The sequence below is a fragment of the Crocuta crocuta genome, unplaced genomic scaffold (assembly GCF_008692635.1).
Source record: "Crocuta crocuta isolate KB4526 unplaced genomic scaffold, BGI_CrCroc_1.0 scaffold190, whole genome shotgun sequence".
Taxonomy (NCBI): domain Eukaryota; kingdom Metazoa; phylum Chordata; class Mammalia; order Carnivora; family Hyaenidae; genus Crocuta; species Crocuta crocuta.
Window position 1 is genome coordinate 7,304,506 of NW_027527955.1, and position 24,742 is coordinate 7,329,247.

The 24,742-nt window shown below is 41.6% G+C and overlaps 2 long non-coding RNA genes across 3 annotated transcripts in view; one reads left to right on the top strand and one right to left on the bottom strand.

Moving 5' to 3' along the window:
* Positions 1-304: 304 nt before the first annotated feature.
* Positions 305-2,944, top strand: LOC144222141 (uncharacterized). Of its 2 annotated transcripts, none has more exons than XR_013332312.1 (3): positions 305-395; positions 821-969; positions 2,698-2,944. It is a non-coding gene; the product is annotated as an uncharacterized LOC144222141 (long non-coding RNA). The 2 variants fall into 2 exon arrangements; XR_013332313.1 differs by having other exon boundaries at positions 826-969.
* A 19,348-nt stretch (positions 2,945-22,292) lies between these two features.
* Positions 22,293-24,742, bottom strand: part of LOC144222065 (uncharacterized) — an 18,237-nt gene continuing 15,787 nt past the window's right edge. Inside the window, exon 4 of the long non-coding RNA XR_013332275.1 lies at positions 22,293-23,030. This is a non-coding gene — a long non-coding RNA (uncharacterized LOC144222065). The remainder of the gene's footprint in view (positions 23,031-24,742) is intronic.

A 24,742-nucleotide genomic window follows, 5' to 3' on the forward strand; every position in this document is an offset into this window, starting at 1 on the left:
ATGATTGTCAGTGTCTAATCTGAAAAGTAATCCATACTTTCCAGGGCTCTACGTGGAACCGCGGTCATTCAGAGTTCCATGCGCACTGACTTCCACCCCTCCCTTCCTTTCAAAAGGAGTTCTCGAACCGCTTCCCACACTTTCCATAAGGAAGTGAATACAGAAGCACACAGCCCAGGCACCTTCCAGTTCCGTTCCGAGAACCCTAAACTCCGGCTTTTCAGGGTCCACCGCAAATCCCCCTCCCTCACCTCTGCCCTTCCCCCAGCCCCCACCCNGGAGGGCGGGGAGGCGCGCACGCCGAGAAGTGGGGAAAAAGTTGCTCGTTTTCTCGGTGCTCCGGAGGGGTCACGGGAGACCCGACACGCTCCCCGGCGGCCTTTGGGGTTTGAGGGGTACGCTCTGGTTTCCTGCCTGAGGTGGAGAAGGAGGGCCTTAAAAGGGGATGAAGGGACCCTCTGGAGCTTTGGGGAGACTCTTGGGATGTGGTCACTTCGGAGAGGGTGGACAAGGCCAGTGTGGACGTGAGCCCGAGACAGAAGAGCGGGAAGCGCAAGGCTCGGGGGTTCTGTCGGCCAGAGAGTCTTTCAGGCGACAAGGCAGGGAGAAGGCGGGGGTTGGGAGGGTTGGGGAGGGGGGGGGACTCCCAGCCAGCCAGCCGCNTCCTTCAAGGCATTGTATTCTCTCTCTCTCTCTCTCCTCCCCCCTTCCTACCTCCCTGCTCCCCCTCCTTCCCTTCTCTCCTATCTCTCCATCCAACCATTCTTGTAATCAATACTACCATCAGATTTCTTTTTTTTTTTGTTTACCCCTTTGGAAGTTCAGAGCTACATCAGAGGACTGGGGGAGTCTGCGGGAGACGGTATTTCAAGAATCCTACCATCTGGGAAGAGCGGTATTAGAAGCAGATACTTCCCCAGATACAGTCTGTGAAAGTGCTTTTTCAAAGTCGTTGGAAGTTACAAATGGGTAGGTGTAAATAATATTTCATAGTAAAATTTCAATCTGCGTCATTTTAGCCATAATGGTGTACATTTTCCCAGCAACTATAGGCTGGAGATGCGTGCTGTATCAGATTGAAAGGTTTATCAGATTGAAAGGATTTGAGTAACTGGTTCCAACCTTTTTGAGGTCATAACAGAACTTTTTAAGAATATGGTGAGACTGATAAGCCTCTCAGGGGAAAAAAAAATACACCTATCATGTATTAAACTTCATCTCAGTGGCTCTCAAGGGGGAGAAGGGAGATTACGCCCCTCCTCCCCGCGAGGGAACACTAGGGAAGGTCTGGAGAGGTTTGGATTATCAAGAGGAAGGAGGTGCTGCTGGCATCTAGTGGACAGAGGCCAGGGATGCTGCTAAACACCCTGCAATGCACCCTCAGAATGACCTGGCCCAAAACCTAAATAGTGATGAAGTTCCCTGTTCCCCTGTGGCCCATGCATGGAGCCCAGATTCAGAATCCCTGATTCAAGTGATTTGAACGGTCTCGAACAAATCACTGGTTACTGAGCTCCGTGATGGCCCAAATGATGGGTCTGGCTTTCAGTTACGCCCTTAGCTGTTACCCAGAGACTTCAGATCTATATAATGTAAAGGTAAAAGACAGAACTGTATAAAGTTCAAAGTATAATCACAAGATTTGGACTCACCCTCCACACAAGCTCCTGGGGAAATTGGCCCAGGTCATTTCTGAAGGCTGGAGGAGTTTTAAGCACGGAGATGCATGGCTGGGATTACATCCTTGTTGTATCAATCACTACACTAACTTTTCTTAGCAGATTACTTTCGCCCTCAAAATAAAATAAAATAAAATAAAGATTATGAAGAAGGTGCAATTATCATTTTACAGAGAGGTCAAGAACTTTGCCCAAGACCTTGTAGCGAAAAGGTGGGCTTTAAAGTATCTCATTATCTGCATTCTATTAAATAGAGTACCGTGCTATTGACCAGAGTCTGCCCAAAAGGTGAAAGAAGATAGAGGAAGAGGTCGAATTTAAAAAACTCTATTAGGCTGCAATATCAATAATTTGTGGAAGTATAGCATGTTAATACTAGGACTCAAAGTTCTAACTTAGATGAATGAATTTGGACAAATGATGACCTTTCCGAGCCTGAGTTCTGTCATTTGTAAACAGAGATTGCAATCGATGGTTTCTAACGTCCTTCTAACTCATGACTTCTAGCATCATGATTATAGAAGTATTCATATATTTGAGAAGGAGCCTAGGAGTCACCTAATTTTGTTCAAGTATTTTTTATAGATGAGGAAGTGGAGGCTCAGAATCCCTCCGGTGTGCTACCTAAAGCTGAGGCTAGATTCCATGTCTCCTAATTTCTCTTCTCATCCCACTGGGTAATTATCTTCCCAGACTATAAAATCTTCCAAATCACTCCTTCGGTTCTCGTATATGTACTTTATAGGCGAAATGCATTATAATATCTTTAAAGCCCTTGTATTAAGTTTGCGCCTTCAAAGGATCTTTAAATTATTTCCCAGCCAGAAGTTGCCACATAGCAGCTGCTGCTTAGACCTCTGATTCCAGGTTTGAGTTTTTAGTATTTTGGATAGTAGTCCCACTGAGTCATCAGATGAGATCATGAATACAAAAAGCATGTAGAAAGCTGTAAAGCATCTATGCCAACACTCTTGGTTGGCTACCCAGGATTAATTCCCAACTCCTTCTCCTTGATCAGGTAAGCAAGCACCTCCCTTCCAACTGCCCTTGAACCTGGTGGTGACTGCATGACCTTCCTACCCAAGAAGTCAGCTGAGGAGGCCTCTAGGGAAGATTGGATCCTCTGGTGAAAGAGAATGGCTGTTTTGGACACATTCTTGAAGGATGAGATGTTTGGAGCTGTAGCAGCCTTCTTACAACGATGAGGGGAATCACAGAGACAGAGCCCAGCACTCTAACATAGTGGAGCTACATACCTCCTTTTGAATTTTTTAAGAGTAAATTATAGATTCTTAATATGGTCTAAATCACTGTTGCTTGAATCTTCTTTTAGTAGCTGAAAGCATTCCTAATCGATAAAGCGCCGTGTGGATAAGACATATGCTCAGTGACAGGAAACACAACATTGTATCCCAGAGCTTGGCAGTTAACGATAAATACTCAGTAATTGAACATTAACTGAGGCAATTAATGAACAAATCAATATCGTTGGGATTCTTACCCTTGTTCCAATGCAGTCCACAGAGTGCATATTTAGGCCTTTTTAAATTTTTTAATGTTTTTATTTATTTTTGAGAGAGAGAGACAGAGCATGAGTCGGGGAGGGACAGAGAGAGAGGGAGACAGGCTCCATGCTCTGAGCTGTCAGCACAGCTTGGAAGTCGAACTCATGAACTGGGAGATCATGACCTGAGCCAAAGTTGGATGCTTAACAGACTGAGTCACCCAAGTACCCCGCATATTTAACTGTTAAACTAACAGAGTGTGCTATACAAATTTAGGGAAGGAATAGGGTAGTGGAACATAGAGAGCACCTGGACTCCATCACTTCTGACTCTTGCAGAGAGGTTGGGAAGGGACTTCTTCCACGTTTGTGATAAAAACCGCAGTGTGGCTGACACAATGTCCATTTCCATCCCCTATTCTTTTATATCTTTCTCTCCAATAGACGCAGCTAAAAATCTCCACTCCCCTGGTCTCACCTTGCAGCTTGAGGGGCCACGTGACCGTGCTGGCCAATGAGATGAAAGGGAAGTGTTGTAGGCACCCTCGCATCTGCTTGCTCTTTGTCCCAGTCTAGAAAACACATGTGATGGTACTTGGAAGCACAGAAGCCATTCTTCAGCCGGGAGGTGACAGTGCATGATGACAAAAGCCAGCACTAAGAACAGTAGAGTAAAATGATGCCAAGAGTCTAGATCCATGGTATTTTCACTAGGCTGCTGTGTTATCCTCAGACATCTTTTGGGTAAGACCAATAAATAAGCCTTAGCTGTTTAAGTCCCTGTTAGTGACAACAACTACATGCCTGCTAGACTATTGAAACTACCTGTCTTCTTGCGGCCAGGAGCCAGCACCACGGTAAAGTGGATTAACACAGAGCAAGGAGGCTAAGCAGAGCGAAGAGAAAACAGGATAGTAGCAGAGGAGAATTCCTTCTCTAGCACATGGTGGCTACAGTGGGCATTCATTGTCTATAGCATGCACTGGAGAAGGTGGACCTTTCTTAAAATCTGGCAATAGAAACAGGAATCGCTGTGAAAATAACTTAAAATTACCCTCCATCCCCACCTTATAGTCTTAACTTTGAGAAATCAAAAAAGACAAATTCTGGGCATCATAAAACGACCTATAGCAAGAGGGATCTCTGAATACAGGCCCACAAAAAAGAGAGGCAGGAGGTATGAGGTGTAAAAAGGAAGCGGTGGATAATAAAAGTGAGGCTCTAAATACAGCCCCGGGGAAGAGAGATTTTTCTTTAACTGATCCTGGCCTAGAGCTTCTCAGTTCTCCATCAGAATCTATCATTTGCTCTTCCACACATGCACTGAAATACCTTAAGAGACACAGAACTAATCAGCTCTCAGGACAGAGGATATACAATAAATAATTGGAGACCATGGTAAGTTCCTCCTTTTTGCCATTTCCTTCCTTTGTTCGTTCCCAAAATACCCTTTCCCTTCATGAATCTCTTCTTAAGACAAATTTAAGTGGGTATTGCTACGGCATTTTACTGCATTGTGTCCCTCTTCTGTAGAGGGGAAACATCTCACAGGACAAGTGGGCTCTCGGCTTTCCTGGTCTCCATTGCAAGTAGCCTCTGAGTGAGATCATGTGTTGCTTTTCAAATGCCCTTTCTCTTGCGAACATGTCTATGCATACATTTACCACAGCTGCCCTAACATCCCATTCCAGGATGGGTGCCTATTTCCTTTTCTATGAGCTTTCTGTCATATGCTTGATGGACTCAAGACCCCTTCTCCCCGTGGAAACTGTGTACGCGTAGTTATGTACAGCTTGTGAATGTAGCGATTGGTATGACTATATCCCCCGGAAGCTCTCATGGAAATAAGGTGTACAGAGTCCACGGCCTGTTCCCAGGGGTGCTGTCTGCATTATTTATTTAAAGTTTGCAAACTACTTTGGCAATTTAAAGTGCCATATCATATCTCTACATTATTCTTTCATGAATTAAAGCAGCATACAAATTTTAAATCAATAACTTATTCATAAGAGGCAAAAAAAATGTGAGGTGTTAAATTGCATTTAACGTAGCAAATATTTCACACAAAGCCATCAAAATGGAAAATGTCTATAATACATTATATATATTTTTGCTAAATGACCCAGGAAGCGTTTTAAAGTAGTACATAATTATGTTTAATATTGAATCAGTGTCATGCTTTTGCTACTCTTAAAATCTCTTGTCTTTTCATATCAAAAATCATCTCAGGCTTTTTCAGTGTTAAGACTATGTTTTATGTCTTTTTTTTAATTTTCCCAGAATATGTAGAAAGATGAATATAATGAGTTCTGTAGAAGGAGATAAGAATTTTTTTGTAATAATATTTGCTACCAATCAGTCATAACTCCTGAGGGAATTCACAAAGATATGTTTAGACAATATTTTAAAATTATAAACCCCCCTTCACCAAAATAAGATGTATTGCAAGTGTTGAATATACTAATAGAATGGGCTAAGTGAAGAAAACCAAAACTTAAACCATTAATTTAGTATTATAATGCTAAGAGGGGTAAGCAAACACTGGTTTTTCTGAAGTATATAATTTCATATTACAGCCACCGTGAAATGGTAGAGGAGAAATGCTTTTTTCCCAATTCTCTGGTTTTCCTCAGGAGAAATTTTTCTAAATGCACTTGGTCTCTCTCCACACAGAGGAGCAGCCGGGGTAATTGGAGGCTCTGGGAAGAACCCTGTGTGGGCACTGGAATAACGCTGCCCCTCTCTTTGGGGTGAACCTCCCTTCCAGGGCAGGACTGCACAGAGGCCATGCCTGAGACAGCAGGCAAATCCGCCGAGCCCTGGGGCCCAGTTAGCAGGCCCGTTTGCCCCTCACTGAGTTACATCCTCCGCCTTAGCCTTGATCGGTAATAACCACGAGCTTTTGGTCTCCATCTGCCATTTTTTCCCCTCAATATGTCCAGATTGCATCTGGGGAAGAGAATCACTATTGATTGGCCCCCATCGGAGACACTAATAGGAACTAACACAAACTGGGTGTAAGCATATTGAAATATTAATTAAATATTACTATTTTGTGACCGATACGGCAGCAACACCAAGTCTGTACTAACAGGGTCAGGGGAAAAGCTGACCTCCAGCAGTCAGCACTGAGTTGAGCTGTCAAAGATTGTGTTCGGTCGACTTGCCAACTAGCGTGCACGTGAGGTTGAAAAGAGAATGCTCTTTGGCTACATATGGCTTCCAAAGATCAATGTCTTTGTGGGCTAAAAGCTAAAAAGCATGGGCCAGGCGACAAGAAGCAGAAGATACAAGAACAAAAATAGAATTAAGAGCAGCATACAGCATCAGCCATTTCAGCAGACAGACACTAGAAGTGGGGGTGGGGGGGTGGAGGTGGTAATAGCAGGTAGCAGGGGTAAGGAGGAGGGGAGAGAGGAAGAAGCTGGGGGAGGGAAGGAGGAGGAAGGAAGGAGAGGAGGAGAGGGTGAAAGAGACAGGGGTAGGGGAGTAGATGAACAGAGGCAGGGACAGACTGAGACGGAGAGATAGAGAGAAGATAACCGTTCTGTTTTGGTTTTTGTTTTGCTTTGTTTCCAGGGAGAGAGGGATAAATAGCACTTCTGTGTCTTCTGCCTTGAAGGCACAGACAGAGGGTACTTGTCACGTCTGGTGAGGGATGTGAACATACGGGTCTAGCGGCTCAATTGTTACTACATGGGGATGAGTGTGCCATGAAAACGACATGTCGGCTTGGACACATGAGCAGTCAAAGGGACATTGGCTGTGTGCAGGGAAATGAGAAGCTATGTTCCCCAGCCCTCTGTCCGCTTCTATAGGAACAACCCAGTACAATAACTGATGTTTGAGGGGCACTTAGGTGGCGCAGTCGGTTGAGTGTCTGACTCTTGCTCTCAGCTCAGGTCTTGATCTCACAGTTTGTGGGTTCGAGCCCCTCATTGGGCTCTGCTCTGATGGTGCAGAGCCTGCTTGTGATTCTGTCTCTCGTTCTCTGTGCCCCTCCCCTGCTTGTATGTGCTCTCTCTGTGTCTCACTCTCTCTCTCTGTCTCTCTCTCTCAAAAACTGAATAAATAAACATAGAAAAAAATAACTGAAGTTTGATACGATGCCTTTTCCAAGTGCCCCAGGCAAGTAGCCAGTCCTCCCTCTATACTTCCAATCAATGGACACCCCTTCTCCTATAGAGCTTACAACAAAGCATCGTAATTATTTGGTTGTGATGTGTATCCCAAACTGGATTGTTAGCTATTTAGAGCTACCTTGCTCATCCTGCTAAGCACACAGCAGGTGTTTATCTAGTTGGGCCTAAAATTTCACAGGCTGCCTTGGTATCTTTGAACCTCAGAAGGCCCCAGAGGCCTAGCNTAATGGGTTTCGGCTCCCTTCCAGCCCACGCAACTATTCAAACAAGTCAATGCCATCGTACTGTGGGAACCGAGGGCACTTCCCCCTCTTGTTACTACAAACCTTGCCTCCCACTGCCCCTGCGGGTTCAGGCTGCTCCCACGTGCAACCCAAATGTGGCCTTGCCTGCTGGGCAGGACCTGCCCACCACGCCCAGGCTGTGAGTATGGGTGACCAATAAACTGCTGTCGGCTCACCTGTCCAGTGTCAGGTGTCACGTTTCAGCCATCTCATGCTACTCAGGGTGGGGGAGCCCTCTCTCAGAACAGTGCCCAACAAACCCTTGATAAAAAATACTTGATATCATAATTGGCATAACATCATATCACCAAAAAAGACTACATTATACATCTCTGTTTTTTAAGGCAATAAACTATAAGATGTCCTTTGGACACATTTCCATTCAACATATATGAATCAGGTCAGCCACTCTTTGATTGGTGTTGGGGAAGTTTTTCAGTATAATTGAAATATGCGATTATTTATAACTTAGTAAAATTAAAATGTGGTAAGATGGAGAGACTTTTCTTTTGGCTTATCTGTATTTCCGAATCTGCCTCAAATAACCCGGATTAATTATATAATGAAAATGTTTAATAAGGCAATTATCAATTGAATGCGTTCTCTGAAACACGAAATAACTAGATCTAACTCACTGCACAGAACCACTTGAGAAGAACATTTCAGATCGGAACAAGGAAGGGTAGGAGTTGTCCCTGAACGGAACTTGCATTTCAAAAACTCGTGAACTGCAGCACGATAAACGTCCACTCAAAGAGCATATCTGCGTGCCAGGAACGTTGTAGGAAACAATCCAGATCTAGTCTGAAGTTCTGCTAGATTCTTATCTGTTCCCTTGTAGTGTTCCGGGGTCAGCTTGCTCTTTTTTTTTTTTTTTAATGTTTTATTTATTTCCGACAGAGAGAGACAGTGTGAGCAGGGGAGGGTCAGAAGGAGATAGGGAGACACAGAATCTGAAGCAGGCTCCAGGCTCTGAGCTGTCAGCACAGGGCTCAAACCCACAAACCGTGAGATCATGACCTGAGCCAAAGTCAGATGCTTAACCGACTGAGCCACCCAGGTGCCCCCGGGGTCAGCTTGCTCTTGAGCACTTCTGTAATAACTCAGAGCCATAACCAGCGAGCCCCCTACATTTCTGCAAATTGCTTGGGGTGACTCGAGTCTCTTCTTGCTACGCTGTGGGTCTGACATCTGTCTCTCTCCAGGATTCTATGTAACCCCAAGCGGTAAAACAAAACATAACAAAACAAAACAAAACAAAACAAAACCCCTTCCTCTTTATCTCCACTAGGTGGCAGTGTTTTTAAAGGCGTCAAGAACGACCGGGGTGGGGGGTGCATTTAGCAAGGCAAAACAGTTGCCTAAAATTAAATATTGGGTCTCCTAATCCTGGAACCCCCTGCAGGGGGTATTTTCATAAGGGTCACTACCTCCTTACTACCTACAGCCATCTGTCATTGCCAACTGGGCCTCTTTTCCTGGACCCCCTTTCATCTGCCCCTTCCTCCCCACCTAAACTTTTTTTGAACCCCAAAGCACCTCTTTTTCAGGCTGCTCTTGGAAACTTAAGTCTCTTCTCTGTATTGTTTGAACATTTTGGCTCCTTCCTTTGTCTTACTGGTGTTCATTCTCTGGGGGTGATCATGGCATTAAATTAATCCCTCTGTATTATTAAAGAGGAACTGTAATAACCCCTCCTCCCCGGCACCCAATTAAAAAAAAAAAAGTTTTCTTGCTCAGAGACTTAGATTTGTGCTGCCTCCATCAGGTGTTCATTGGCTCAAGCCTCAGTCTGCTTTTTGAAAAATAAAACAAGTTTATTTAAAATACATTATTAGACTATGTTCCAAAGGACATTTCTTTAAAAACAAATTTTTACCCATTTATTTATTTTTTTAAAATATTTTTATTTATTTCTAGGAGAGAGAGAGACAGCGTGAGCAGGGGAGGGTCAGAAAGAGAGGGAGACACAGACTCTGAAACAGGCTCCAGGCTCTGAGCTGGCAGTCAGTACAGAGCCCGACCTGGGGCTCAAACTCACGAACGCGAGATCATGACCTAAGCGAAAGTCGGACACTTAACCGACTAAGCCACCCAGGCACCCAACTTTTTACCCATTTAGCATGAGCTCCATATCACCTTAGAGACCCTCTGAACCAAAATATTAAAATAAAAAAGCTCATATTAGTGGTTTAAGAAAGAATATGTAAGATATACCACCCTACTGCATTAATATATATATATATATTTTTTTTTTTTTCAAGAGGAATCAGAGCCAGCTTAAACTATCAACATCAAAACTCACAGTGTCCAGGTGTATAAAGAACACTAACTAGGAAGTCAAAGACCTGAGTTCAAATTCAGAGTTGGAATCTTGACAAGACTAAGACTCAGATGATCAGCTCTCTCATCGCCCACTTACCAAGGCTATGGCTCTGCCTCGTGAGGCTGTTCTCTGTCATCTGACCACTTGCCTGAGGTGAAATGAATCAGTTAGCTTATTCATTCCAGTTGGGCGTAGATCTTGAATTCATAGTAGTGCTTGTGTTAGAATGTGATTTTCCAGAATGTTGGGGTTTGTTTCTTTATACCAGAGGCCTCTAGTGGCGGAGAGATGGCAAACTGGAGATAGGACCTTCAGCAGTTTTTCTTCTGAGGTATTTATGGGCAAGTCAGGTTGTAGCCCAACTTTGTCCGACTGTAGAAATCGATGAGCATCCCAGTGTCCCTACTCCTAACACGTTAACACGGGAGCTGACTGGGTTTAGGTCTAGGAACAGTGAAAATGGCATTAGGCCAATAGAGGCCTATCTTTGCTATAAACTCCCTGCCGGTTCAATTATTTTCTTCATCTTTTGTTTTTACGTTTATGGCTATTGTTACTTTCATTGCCATCATGCCTAATCAGAAATTACATATAATGTACTTACCGTTAAATTTTAAGTCTTCACTCACCACCTGCTTTTGACCCAAAAATGTTGTAAGTCTTAGGTGTGCCAGAGGGTTGCTTAGAAAACAACTAATTATGGTGTGGTGAAGAAAGGAAAGACCTGGCTTCCCTGATTCAAAGTTGCTGAGTTAAACAGAAGAGACAGAGAATAAACATCTGGGTTTTGAGTGATGCTCCTAACCTTCATTTCTGTCTGCAAAGAAACAGAAAAGGGAGAGGCAGAAACTTCACAGGGATAGCAATCAGGAACACCCAGTTTCGGGCTCAGTTTAGCTGCTGAATTTGTGCTTGACCTTGGACAAGTAACAGTGTAAAATGAGGGATCTGATCATCCTATTGTTTTCCTTAAAAAAAAAAAAAAACCTGCACGGTTTTGTAATGAGCCTGGGAACATGATTACCAGTAACCAATCAGGCTAGTATCTGAAAATACCCTGGTGTAATGTGTTAGCTGAAACCATAGGAAGGAAACTTCTCAAGGATTCAACAAACCCCGGCAGGTATACAGGTGAAAAGATGCATCGTTTTGCCAGGAATTAACTTTCCCTTCTCCTGTTCGTCTACATATATAAAAATAACATCCTGAGGCCTTAATGACCATTCTGTTGCACTAACCAGTGCCGGATAAAGACAGAACAATCCGATGTCAAGCTTTCTGATGTGATAAATTAATGTAAGCCTTCAGTTTTGACCCATTTCTCTTCCCTAGACAGATTCTACCGAATTTCTCTTCTGTCTTCTTAGAATTCATTAAGTAGCAAAAAAAAAAAAAAAAAAAAAAAAGGAGCATGTTCAAACCTACAATATAAGTCTGGCCTACCCTTTGAAGATGAATTCCAGGGTACAATTAGTTTGTCAAGGAGCATGCAAAGAGCAAGACCCTTTTAGGGGTCATAACAAAGAACAATGTACCTAAATCCAATTGCCTTTCTATATATATATTAAAGAGAAAATGTTTTTCATTGTTTTTTGTTTGGGGTTGGGTTTGGTTTTGGTTTGGGCCTAGAAAGTTTCCAGAGTTATTTGAATTAAAGGTTGATGTATAATAAACGTAAAGAGAAGTATAAGATATAGCATAATGACTCGCTGTCACCAAGACAGGATTGACCTGAATTTGATTTAGCCATGGAAATACCTCCAATAGGAAGGAAGGACTATTATGGATCAGAGCAGGCAGATTCTGGGCTTGGCCACTCACTGGTTTTCTCATCTTGGATAAGTAACTTACTTAGCCTATCTAAAACTAAATTTGCTTATCTGTAATATGGAGATAATAATATATTTCCAAAGCGTTATTCTAAAGACTAAATGAGATAACATATATAAAGTATTTACCACAGCACCAAGCATATAGTAACTCCTCAATAAATAGAAGCGATTGAAGCTATTATTTAATGAGCTTTCTTTTCTACTATCTTAGAATTCACTTAGTAACAAATAATCCAACACATTCAAACCTACCAAAAAAAAGGTCTGCCTTTTTAAGATAAATTGCTATATAAGAACGAAAGTGAGCTTTCTTTTTTAGATCTGATTATTCAATATGCAATCTGTTATGTTTTCCACAATTTCTTTCAAAAGAGGAGACAGATTCTGACCAAGTTTTCCATATAAATAAAATTATCAAAATGTACCCCAACTTGGATGCTATATAAAATTCAATTCAGTATGCTATATAAAATGCCACAAAATGGTAGCCCCAAAAAGTTTTCCAATGGATGTAATCTTTGATACACTAAATTAATGAAAATTAAATACTGGGGATGTCATAGAACTGCACATTTATCCTGAACTCAAGAAATTTGAGGCTGATTCAAAGCTAGATTCTGTGCATCTATTTTCTTTCCTCTAATCAGGTCCAGATCTACACTATGCTCTCCCCCTTCTTTCTTTCTTTTTTTCCCTCCCCATCTCTGAGTCTATCTTGACAAAACAGCTTAGCAGGACCATATGCATGAAAGTACTTTAGGTTCTGTAGGGAAGACATGTTAATACAATCCCAAAGTCCATATTAAATAACATCAGCTCATACGTGGTACACCCCTCCCTGATTTACTTCAGTTCTAGCTAATAACAATTAATGACCTTTACGGATAAAATACAAAGCATATTAGTCTGCAGAAATGTCTATGATCTGCTAATTCTTTACATTGTTGACCATTGTGAGAATAGAGACATACATCTGGGCATAAACACATGAAGACATGGTTTCCACAAAGAAAGACTCACAAACTGGTGCAGCCGCACTGGAAAACAGTATGGAGGGTCCTCAAAAATTAAAAATAGAACTACTGGGGCGCCTGGGTGGCTTAGTTGGTTAAGCGTCCGACTTTCGCTTAGGTCATGATCTCACAGTTCGTGGGTTCGAGCCCCGCGTCGGGCTCTGTGCTGACTGCCAGCTCAGAGCCTGGAGCCTGTTTCAGTCTGTGACTCCCTCTCTCTCTGACCCTCCCTTGCTCGCGCTGTCTCTCTCTCTCTCTCCTAGAAATAAATAAAACATTAAAAAAAAATTATTAAAAATAGAACTACTCTACGACCCAGCAGTTGCACTACTAGGTATTTATCCAGGGGATACAGGTATGCTATTTCGAAGGGGCACATGCACCCCAAATTTTATAGCAGCGCTATCAACAATAGCCAAGTTATGGAAAGAGCCCAAATGTCCATCGATGGATGAATGGATAAAGAAGATGTNAATAATAATAAATTAAATAAAAATTTAGCACCTGGGGTGGAGGGGAGACTTCAGACTTTAGAATTACTGTAGAAACACCCAGACACCATTGTATATTGATCACTTTTAAGAAAGCATAGAAATTCTATTTTCATTATTAAAATTTAAAAATATCCTTCTAGGGCATAATTACAATAATGGATATAGCACATTGCTTCCTTGGTCTACAGCCAGTTTACTGTTTGCAAAAGCCCGGTAAGCTGGAAACTGCGTGGCTGTTACTCAACAGTGACATCTGCCGGTGACCTGAGAGTATGGTTTACTACACAGGAAAGCTCTGGCTCATTGGCCCTAACATGACAAGAATTATAATGAACTCTCAGGCATAAAGTGGCTTATTTTCTAGTTTGTGGGTTTGGTAGGTCTTTGGTAACTCTTCACTACCTCACCCATTATCTGCTGGTTGGCTAAAAGTCTAATCTTAGCATTCTTACCAGAAGTATGCAGGAAATAAAAACTGAACCTCACATCAATCAATAGTTTCCATTATTTGATGATTTAAAAAAATAGTAAGTTTTCTTAAGAATTACAAATAATATACATAGACACACTCCCACCCCTACCTAGGAGGTGAGATTTCCCCCCTCCCCCACTCTCATGAGGGAGAGCTGGACTCAGTGACTCAAAGACAGAGTATGGAAAGGAAAAAATAGTAACTTACAGTGGGAGAGGCCTGGCAGACAACACTGCATTGGGGTGACCAAGGTGAACACTACCAGTGACGTGTGGATACCAGATGCCGCTGACATGATGTGAGGACAGAGAGCGTTACCTCTATGTGCTCTTTCCAAAGACCCACAACCCCAGCATAATCACAACAGACTAACAGACTGGGGAAAGTTCTACAAAATACCTGATCAATAGTCTTCAAAACTGTCAAGTTTCCAAAAAACAACAGAAGACTGAGTAATTGTCAAAGACCAGAGGAGATTAGGAAGACACAATGACTAAGTCAGTATGGGGTCCTGGAAAGGATCCCGAACAGAAAAACGCCATTAGCAGAAATTCAAGTAAATCTGGGGTTAGTTAGTAGCCAGGTGTCAATGTCGGTTTCTCACTTTTGACAAAAGTACCCCAGTAATGTAATGTGAAAACGTTAGGGGAAAACTGAAACCAGTTGAGGGGTAGATGGGAATGCTCTGTACTCTCTTGGCAAATTTTCTAGAAATTTTCAAGTATTCCAAAACAAAAAGTTTATTTTAGAAAAAATCTCGTGTACTTTCTGTGTGTCCATTTATAGGCTGGACACTCTACAGGATCACACCTCCTGTTTGAAGAACATGTCACAGATGGAAATGGATTTCCACATACTTTCCTTTAACTTCTCATAGCGCCTCCGGAAGACAGGCAAGATGAAACTTTTCCATCTACGAGATACAGACGAGGAAGCCAAGACTCAGAGAAGTTTTGTCCTGCCTGAAGTCACAGAGGGAGGAAGAAGCAGTTCCAGGACCCAAGCACGGGGACTCTTTCTACACCCTACACGCTCTTTAGCTTGAAATTCTAATTGAAATGATTCTGTTGGGTGGGACCGATTAACACAATGGTGTTGGGTGTTACTGTGTCCATGTTATCCTGCCCCCTCCATCTGAGGACTTGAGTGTGGAAAATTGTAATGAGTGCCATAAGAAAAAAAAATGGAAATGGGAAAGAACAAGCCAAAGTTCTAATATTTACGCCCAGATTTCATCATGAAGTAATAAAACTTTCTCTGCCAAGAAAAATCCCTCTTATCCTTTAAGGCTTGGCTCAAGAATTACTTTGTGAGTCCTTCCTCCAGGCTCCCCTCCCAGGCAGGAAGCGCATGCCTCCTCCTCTGCCCTTCTGTAGCATTTTTATGGCTTCCTTTTCTTTTTCGGGAGGAGGGGGGAGAGGGACACATAAATATTAGAAATATACATTCATATTTTTGCTGTATATAACGTGACTCTCTCACCTCTTTTCTTACAATTTTTTTCTATCGATACGTTTAATCCTCAACCTTTTTTTTTTTGGTCAAAGGTGAACAGGCATGTTAAATTACTTAAGTAAAAAAAATCTCAAACTGGAGTGTCTGCAGAGACCTGCAAATGGGTGTAAATGGGTAAAGTAGGCCTGAGGATAGGAAAAGTCAAGTGGCCCTCTCTGTTTCTAATTTTTCTACTTTTGGAAAACCGACAGAAATGGATGCTTTTCTACTGTAAGCAAAATGGTACTCGATGATAAATAGTAGCTGACATCTGACCTCAGTATTTGTATGGGAACAAGGGGGTGACGTGTATTGTGGCAACAGGAAAGTTCATGGCCTGTTTAGAAGGGTAGAACTATTTCGTTCCAAACGATTGTTGCCTTGTGGAAGTTTAAAGACAGTTATTATAACCATCCTCTTTTTTCTTTTTCTTTTTTCCAAGAGAAGCTGGGAATTTGAATTAAAAAAAATTTTTTTAATGTTTATTTATTTTTGAGAGCGAGAACACCAGTTGGGAAGGGACAGAGAGAGAGAGGGACACAGAATCCAAAGCAGACTCTAGGCTCTGAGCTGTCAGCACAGAGCCCAGAGCCCCACATGGGGCTTGAACTCCCAAACCTTAAAATCATGAGGCTGACCTGAGCCAAAGTCAGACACTTAACTGACTGAGCCACCCAAGTGCCCCAAAGAAATTCAAATTTTAAAATGTTAAGTTTGGGCTTGGATTTAGTTAAAATTCTGTGCAGGCTAAGGGAGATGGACGTGGCCCAAATTTGACCCATGTGTGCCAATCTGCAGCTTCTGATTTAAACAATATGTCAAGACTAGTATCAAAATAAACCTGCTTTGAGAGTTTTTGAGAAGAGACTTTTGTCCTCTGGCCTGGAGCTGATCTCAGCAATTCCAGTGCTGAACATCCTTCTTCTGAATTAAAAAAGTGTTCTCTCTATTCAAAATGTAAATATCTCTTAGAAAGTAGCATATTAGGGGTGCCTGGGTGGCTCAGTCGGTTGAGCGTCTGACTTCCCCTCAGGTCATGATCCCACAGTCTGTGGGTTCTAACCCCACGTCGGGCTCTGTGCTGACAGCTCAGAATCTGGAGCCTGCTTCTGATTCTGTGACTCTCTCTCTCTCTGTCCCTCCCTTCCTTGGGCTCTGTCTCTCTATGGTTCTCAAAAATAAATAAACATTTAAAAAAATTAAAAATAAAAAAAGTAACACATTAGATTATTATTAGTGATGTCAACCTTAACATAGATGATAACATTGGATCCTTTTAAATTATTGGGTACATACAATGTGAAGATAGGAAGAAACTGAAGACACATCAGATCAGAGGAACAAGCCACCCAGGAAAGGAATGAACTGAAAGCTGTGTTAGGTTCTAAAAATAAAACTTCTGCTTTATGACTTGATTTTGAGCAGTCCTTGACTTTGACTTCTAATGATAGTTCCAATGAACAATCATTGTTCTTTTTATAAATCTTGAGACAGAAAGATGGAGACCGTCTCACTTTGATGGAATGTTCTTTTCCTTCATTCGTTTCCAGTTTCCAGATGACAAGATGTTGAAGAAGAGGCAAGATTACTTGTAGGTGAAGTTCATAGATGGCGCTCATACAAAATCCCCACCATATTTATCTCTCTGGCAGCTAAAGAGCAATATTTTGTCTCTTCCTTGGTTAGGCACAGAATCCTGGTTAAAATGCATCCAGTGAGAGGGATAACGTTAATCCATTAGGATTTCAGCAGAAAGAACTTGAAAAACTGAGAAACGTCCACTCAGAATGGGATGTGGGAGGGACTGGACTTTCCTGAGAAGGGCTGAGCGCTGGGGGGGCAGCCCTACATCAGGGTATTTAACCTATTTATAAAAGGGGAAAAAGAAGGGAGCCCCAAACTAGACATGGAAAATTGGAAAGGCTAGAAAGTCCAATCTTTGTTATTGGTTTGCCTGTGTTTACCTTTGTAAGTAGATATGACACTCTTATTTCCTTCCCTGGAAGTATCTTCCTCCATTCTACCACCTACTCTTTTTTTTTTTTTAATGTTTTATTTATTTCTAGGAGAGAGAGAGAGATGGCGTGAGCAGGGGAGGGTCAGAGAGAGAGGGAGTCACAGACTGAAGCAGGCTTCAGGCTCTGAGCTGGCAGTCAGCACAGAGCCCGACGCGGGGCTCGAACCCATGAACCACAAGATCATGACCTAAGCGAAAGTCAGACGCTTAACCGACTAAGCCTCCCAGGTGCCCCTCTACCACCTACTCGTACCTAGCTGCTACTCTGATGGACATCATAAGTGCTTGAATGAATCTTTAATTACTTCTATTTGGTAGATTTAAGAAATAATCAAGGCAGTATTTGAGTCTTAAAGAAAGGTTGTTTATAATTCTCAAGTCGTTCAAGTATTAACTTCATCAATAGAATATTTTTCTGTTCTGAATTCCTCTTATGGAATCCTGGTCCCCTGGCAAAGATTTTTAGAGCCAAACAAGGAGGAAACTGACCATCACCAAAGCATTTGGGGTAAGGAATGATGATTTTAGAAAAAAATGTAAGTTTACGTATTGGTTGGATTGCTTGATCTGGGTATTTCTCTCAAGTGATTTTTTTTTTTTCAGTATTGACTGAGTTTGGTTTCTCCCCTTTGGTTCTTAGGTATATTTTTCAACTAACATCACTTCATTACTTTCAGCAGATTTCTTTATCACCCAATTGTATTCTGTTTTTCCTTCCATTAATCTTCTTGTCTAGATTTTAATGGGAGGTCCTATTTCCCCACACCTTCACCATACAAGATGTTATCATTATTTTGCCAACCTGATAAAGAAAGTATATATATCAAACTTTTATATTTCTTAATTTGCAGTGAGGTTGATTTTTTTAAAGTGGTTTTTACTGTATTTCTTCATTTGTGAATTGCTTGTTCTTGACTTTTCTCAAATTTTCTTGGGAGTGACTTGGTTGTTTATAGAATATATATCACAGAGAACCAAGGGATGAGACTGGATAAATAAATTAGGACTGATTGAAGAGGCCTTAAAAGCCTGACTGAGAATTTAAATCCAATATACTACATAATAACAACAATGATTTGCATTGAGGAAGGGCCAATCAATTTTGAACCTTTTTAAACTATAAAATATGTCTATAGAAGACTGCAAGAAATAGAACATTTTGGCATTCTAGAAATGCCTTCCCTTCCCTGAATATAGTTCTCTCCCTCATCTCTGCAAGCTATTCTAACTTACCTTTACCACCTCTGTCACAATATTTAGTTCTGTCTGATTTGTTTGTTTGTTTGTTTTTCAGAGGGGAGAGGGGCAGAGAGATTGAGAGAGACAGAGAGAGAGGAGAGAGAGAGAGAGAATACCAAGCAGGCTTCAATGCTGTCAGTGTGGAGCCCGACACAGGGCTGGATCTCATGACCTGAGCCAAAATCAAGAGTGGGATTTTAACTGACTGAGCCACCCAGACACACCTAGTTCTGTATGGCCTTTGTAAAACCTTGTATGATGCTGTCATTTAAGGTCATCTTTCTTTTGCTCAATGCTATGTTTGTGAAATTAGTCTGTATTTTTGGATATCTCTTGGAATTTGTTCCTTTTTATTGCTGTGTAATGTTTCTTATATAAACACATCACAATTTATTCATGTACTTAGAAGTTGATGGACTATCAGGTAGTTTTCAGTTTGATTCATTACAAAGATCCATTAATCACTACTCTTTAGAATGAATTCCCAAATCTTTTCCAAAATGGCTGTAGTAATTTATACTTGACTAGCATAAAATGATATTATGCTCTCCATCCTCACCCACTTGGATGTGTAGTGAAATTTCATTGTGAGTTCAATTTGCATTTTCTGATTGTAAGTGATGTTCAGTGACTTTTCTGATGCTTGTTGGCAATTAGATATTCTCTTTTGTGAACTGCCTATCAAAATCCTTTGCCTGGTTTCTACTAGGTTACATGGCAAAGACTGAACAAATAAGCAAATATACCAAGGATAAAGGATGCCAAATTTCTTACTGTTTGAGGAGGGAATTATAATCACAGGAAGGAAGAAAGCTAAAATAATTCCTGATTGGAAATAGAATGATTGATGTGAACTCATGGTTTTCAAAATATGTAAATGGATATGTAGATATCTATGTAGGCAGGGAAAGTATGAGATAAGCCTGGATATATTATTATGACAGGAAGCAAGCAAAAACTCTGATGGAATTGTATCAAAAAGACACAGAAGCCAATTTGGATGCCCTCCCACTGGGAAAGTCTGAGAAAATTTGAGCATTAAAATAAATAATAACAGCAATGGATTATGACTCATTGAATAAAATAGAAAACTGTTAAGTCCTAAACAAACAAGTTTAAAGTTTGATGAAAAGTAGAATATATACATAGTTTTATATATCAAATCATATATAAATTACTTCCCATGAGACATTTATTAAATAGAAACAAAGAAAGCTCAATATTGCAGTGAAGAACCTTCACTGACAACACCTTAATCAAAAGATCAAGATGAACATTATCAGTAACTGCACCAATTAAAATTCTGTACTGCCTGATAAGATGCAAGAACACAGCGTCAACTACAGTGGTATTTCTACCAAGAATGCCTACTGAATCTCCTTATGCGGAAACACAGAAACACACAAAGTGAAATTGACAGGCATTCTCTGAAATAACTGGCCTATAATCTTCAAGTGCCAAAGTCATACAGGTTAGAAAAGGCTGAGAAACTGTCCCAGACTGGAGGAGAATAAAGGGACTGGAGGAATAAAGACACGATACTATGTCTTTAAAATAAAACTTGACTGGGATCTGAGGATCTTTTTCAAGGCCATCAAATAATCTACTGCGATTCAGACCACGCCTGAAGGGCTTGAGGAGGGCTGAGAGGGGAGCATCCAGCTGGCAGGGCTGCTGGCGTCTGGGACAGTTTGTAACAGCCTGTGCTGAGCGTCCCTCGAAGGGTCTGTGACCACCTCTGTGGCCAGCCCGGGCTCCAGAGGCACTTCCTTCCTTTCCTCTCTCCTCTTCCCTCAATACGTACCCGCTCCCGGCACCCCGCACCTCTCAGGGCCAGGGAGCAGGACTTAAAGGTCCAGCAGGATTACAGGGGGTGCGCCCCGGCCTAGGGAGAGCAGGCCTGGCATCTGCTGCATCAGTACCGACCTGTTCCGACGGACTTAGCTTGCACACCTTGTGCTGCCCTACCTGGCATGCCAGCTTGGGGCGCGAGTCACGCCTGTCCCGGGGGGGGGGGGGGGGGGGNGAGCTGGAGCCAGAGCCGCCGCGCTGTTGCGTCTTGGCCTCTGTCTCCACCTAGGGAAGGCTGTACCAGGGCGCAGGTGGGCCAGGCCACCCTGTTCCCTACCCGCGCCCCAGGCGTCTTCCAAATTCGTCGCCCACCTCATCTCCTCCCTGCACTGGTGGGTGTCCTCAAAGGACTTGGTGCTGTTGATGGTGAACACACAGTACATTTACTGGGCCAGTAACATGTTAATTCCTGATTTTGCTGTTGTTACTGTGGTTATGTGTGTGGGAAATACACACTGGAATGTGTGATGTGGTGGGTGTCAGGTTGGGATTTGATTTTACTTTGTTACAAGTGATGGGTTGTCCTGTTGATACTTCATGGACACTGACAGAAGACAGAAGACCTTTGGGTCAGAGACAAATTTGTTACTCATGCCACAGGATGCAGCAGGAATGGCATTTGTGTCTGCTCCCCTTTCCTCTGAAGCCCCGTGGAGGCAGCACAGAGGGGCCAGATGGCACTTGCACAGTGGATTGAAATACACAGAGAAACCCTGAACTTAGGGAACCTATTATATAGCTAACATTAGGCAAGACTGAATTTTGCCCAGAACATTACCTCATCCCTCAAGGTTGCTCACTGCCAGCAGGACCTGGATATACACAAAGGGATGGAGTGTGTATCCATTAAAATCCATCCGGATTTCTGAGGCAGTATTCATGTTCCCCTACTGTCTCAAGATTGTGAGCAACTTCAGTGCTCATCAAGAGTAGAGAATAGAGGTGAATTATGGGTCTTAACTGAATGAAAAGGAATAAACTGCTGTTACGGAAAGCAGCATGGATGAATCTCACAACATAAGGTTAAATGACAGCATTCAGATACAGAAAATATATAGTGCATTTATATTAAATTGAGAAGCAGACAGAACCAATTTACAGAGATAGACGGCGATCGAAAGAGATGAGGTCCTGGAGGCTGTGATTGGAAGGTTTGGGGAAGGCTTCCGAGATTGCAATAATTTTTTTCTTCATGGGTAACTGTGTGGCAGTTACATGCTTGTGTTCACTTTGTCATAATCCGTTGAGCTGCATACTCAAGCTACGCGGGGCTTCTTGGGTTGTACTTTCACAAAAAATTAACATGTGAAAAAAGTTGTGTATGCATAGCATAAAAGTGAAACAATACAAAGATGTGTACAGGAAACGTGAATAACTTTCCCATCTTCTTAGTCTCCTGGAGTATTCATTTTTTTATTAAAAAAATTTTTTTTGATGTTTAATTTATCTTTGAGAGAGGGAGAGGAAGGGAGAGAGAAAGAGCGAGCAGGGGAGGTCAGAGAGAGAGAGGCAGAATCTGAAGCAGGCTTCAGGCTCCAAGCTGTCCACACAGAGCCCAACGCGGGGCTCAAACCCACGAACTGCGAGATCATGATCTGAGCCAAAGTCGGATGCTCAACTGAAAGAGCCTCCCAGATGCACCCATCCATTTTTAATAGACTAGTAGGTACCCTTTTATATCTTCTCCTAGGTAAACAGGCAAATATGGTCATTTATACATAAATATCTCTGGTTTCTCTTTTTTGTTTCATTATTTGTGTTACACATTTATATGATACACTCTATAGACTTTAAAATCTAATTTTTATTTGGTAATTTGTCATGGGATTTTCCGTAAGTCAATAGCTATAGCTGGAACCTTTATCTCTAATTTGTCTACCTGCATAGTCATAATTTTACAGAAATAAGAATATATACTGTTGTTCAGTTTTAGTGAAGCCTTTTATTTTCTATGCATTTCCTCCTCTCCCTACACAATTGCTCCCACTTTTGGAACAACCTGGTATTTTTCTCCCTGCTTATCACCTGTACATATATAATGTGTACTTACGACCACTTATGAGGGCCCAAAGAGAGATGGATCTTGGGGCCCCTGCCTGGGGTTGCAGGATCTGGACACTTTTTGCTCAATAATTTGTTGGTCAGGCTTTGGGATCATCTCATCTTGATAAAAGAGAAAACTGTTTTTTCTAATCTGCAATATTAGAGCACACTGCTTTTGCTGTTTCAGAAAGACTATGTGGTTGGGCTCAATAATACACGGTCCATATTTTATCAGGCCTCTCACACGAGGATGCTGGGCCTTCACATGCTGGCTGTTCATCTGTTGTCACTCCTCTCAATCTCTTCTCCTCTCTCCTCTCTCCTGGTACAAAACGCCAGCTGTTTTGGTGGCTCTGTTCCTTGGTCTCATGACCAAATTTTTCGTTCAGAAGGAACCCACTCCATCTCCGACACCAGGCAGCTCTTTAAACAGACTGGCTGTAGACTGCAAACCAAATAACCCCAGGGGTCAGCTATTCATGATGAGGGATGGAATCATTCATAGTCATTTGCCAATTGCTGGAGGGCACACTGCAAATTTTGCTACCTGGTCACTGTTGAAGGCTCTGCTCTCAAATCTCCCACAACAGAATTTCAAGTGACGTAGGTCTTGCTGTTTCCGTGCAATTAATGCTTTAAGCTGACAAAAAAAATTGCCATTGTGTTAGTATTTAAAATTAAAATCAATGATTAGCACAGTGACAGAATGCTGCTGCTGAATGCTATTGAATTTCTCATTAATATTAATTTGTGGTTTGTAGAGAAATGGCTTAACAACTGAGCTACACACATACATTTCAAATATTGATTAACTGAGCCATAAATCTGTGATCATGGAAAAAATTGCTTTTAACCTCCTGTGTTTGATTTTATGGTCTTAACATTTTCAAAATCCATATTTCAGTAGTAACATGTAATGTACTTTTTCTAGTAGGTTAGTTATTACCAAATATTTTGCAGTTTTCTGACCAGCATACATTTGTTTTAGGTTTCCAAGAATGACATAAAATTTCTGATGCACCTTCACTTGAAGGCATGATAATCCTGATAACAATATTATCATTATAAACCATGATTTACTGAATATGTTTTAAGCACCTAGGGCTGAACTAGGAATCTGATTTTCCTTCATATAGGAAAATTACGCTATCGATTCCAAATCAGTAGGCAATTTAATTCGAATTGTTTTCCTTGCTTGTGGTAATTAGCTTCCATTATGCTTAAGCTATAAATACACATACCATGTGTGTAACATTAGATGAGCACGTGCACAAGCAGAATTAAAGATCCGCCACCTTCACTGGATGTGTTTGTAAATTTCAAACAGAAAACTTAAACTTTATAAGACAACAGCTTATTTGTTCATTAGCAAGTATTTATGAATGAGTAAGGCATTATACTGTTTTTTGCAGTGGGGTATACAGGTGAACAACACATGTTCTTTAACCCGAGGTACCTTACTATAAACTAGGAAAGCTGAGGAGGCATGTATACAATAACCATAATATAAATTCCATTTTTATATGTTCATTTGTTATTTTTACAGTCTCCCTAGGATGGTGAGAACCAGAAAAGGAGAGGGAGGGAGAGAGAGAGAACAAAATTATTGCAGGAACAAGGCTTCTTTTGGGGGCCTGTCATATTTGGATCTGTAGGAGTGCAGAATATGCCTTAGTGTGTGTGTCATAGAACCGTCTGGAAAGCTTGTTAACACACAGATTGCTGAGCCCTCACCCCAAAGCTTCCAATACTGTGAGTCTAGGGTAGGGTCTAAGAATTTGCATTTCTAATAAGTTCCCAGGTGATGCTGACTTTTTAAAAGTCAGCACTGGAAAAACCACTGGATTAGAGATTCCCAAAACTGGTTGGTAGTAAAAATTACATACGGAGTATTTCCATTCCTCCTTCCTTTTAAAACCTTTCCTTTCTGGGGCACCCTGAGTGGCTCAGTCAGTTAAGCGTCCGACTTCGGCTCAAGTCACGATCTCACAGTCCGTGGATTCAAGCTCCGCATCACGCTGGAACCTGGAGCCTGTTTCAGATTCTGTGTCTCCCTCTCTCTCTGCCCCTCCTCTGCTCACTCTCTGTTTCTCTCTCTCAAATAAAATAAAGACAAAAAAATATTTAAAAAAAAACACCTTCCCTTTTCCTTCTTCCCTCCCTTTATCCTTTCCTTCCCTGTTCTTTTTTCATTTTTTTTAAATGTTTTATTTATTTTGGAGAGAGAGAGAGACAGTNAAAAAAAAAAACCTTCCCTTTTCCTTCTTCCCTCCCTTTATCCTTTCCTTCCTTTCTTCCTTCCCTGTTCTTTTTTCATTTTTTTTAAATGTTTTATTTATTTTGGAGAGAGAG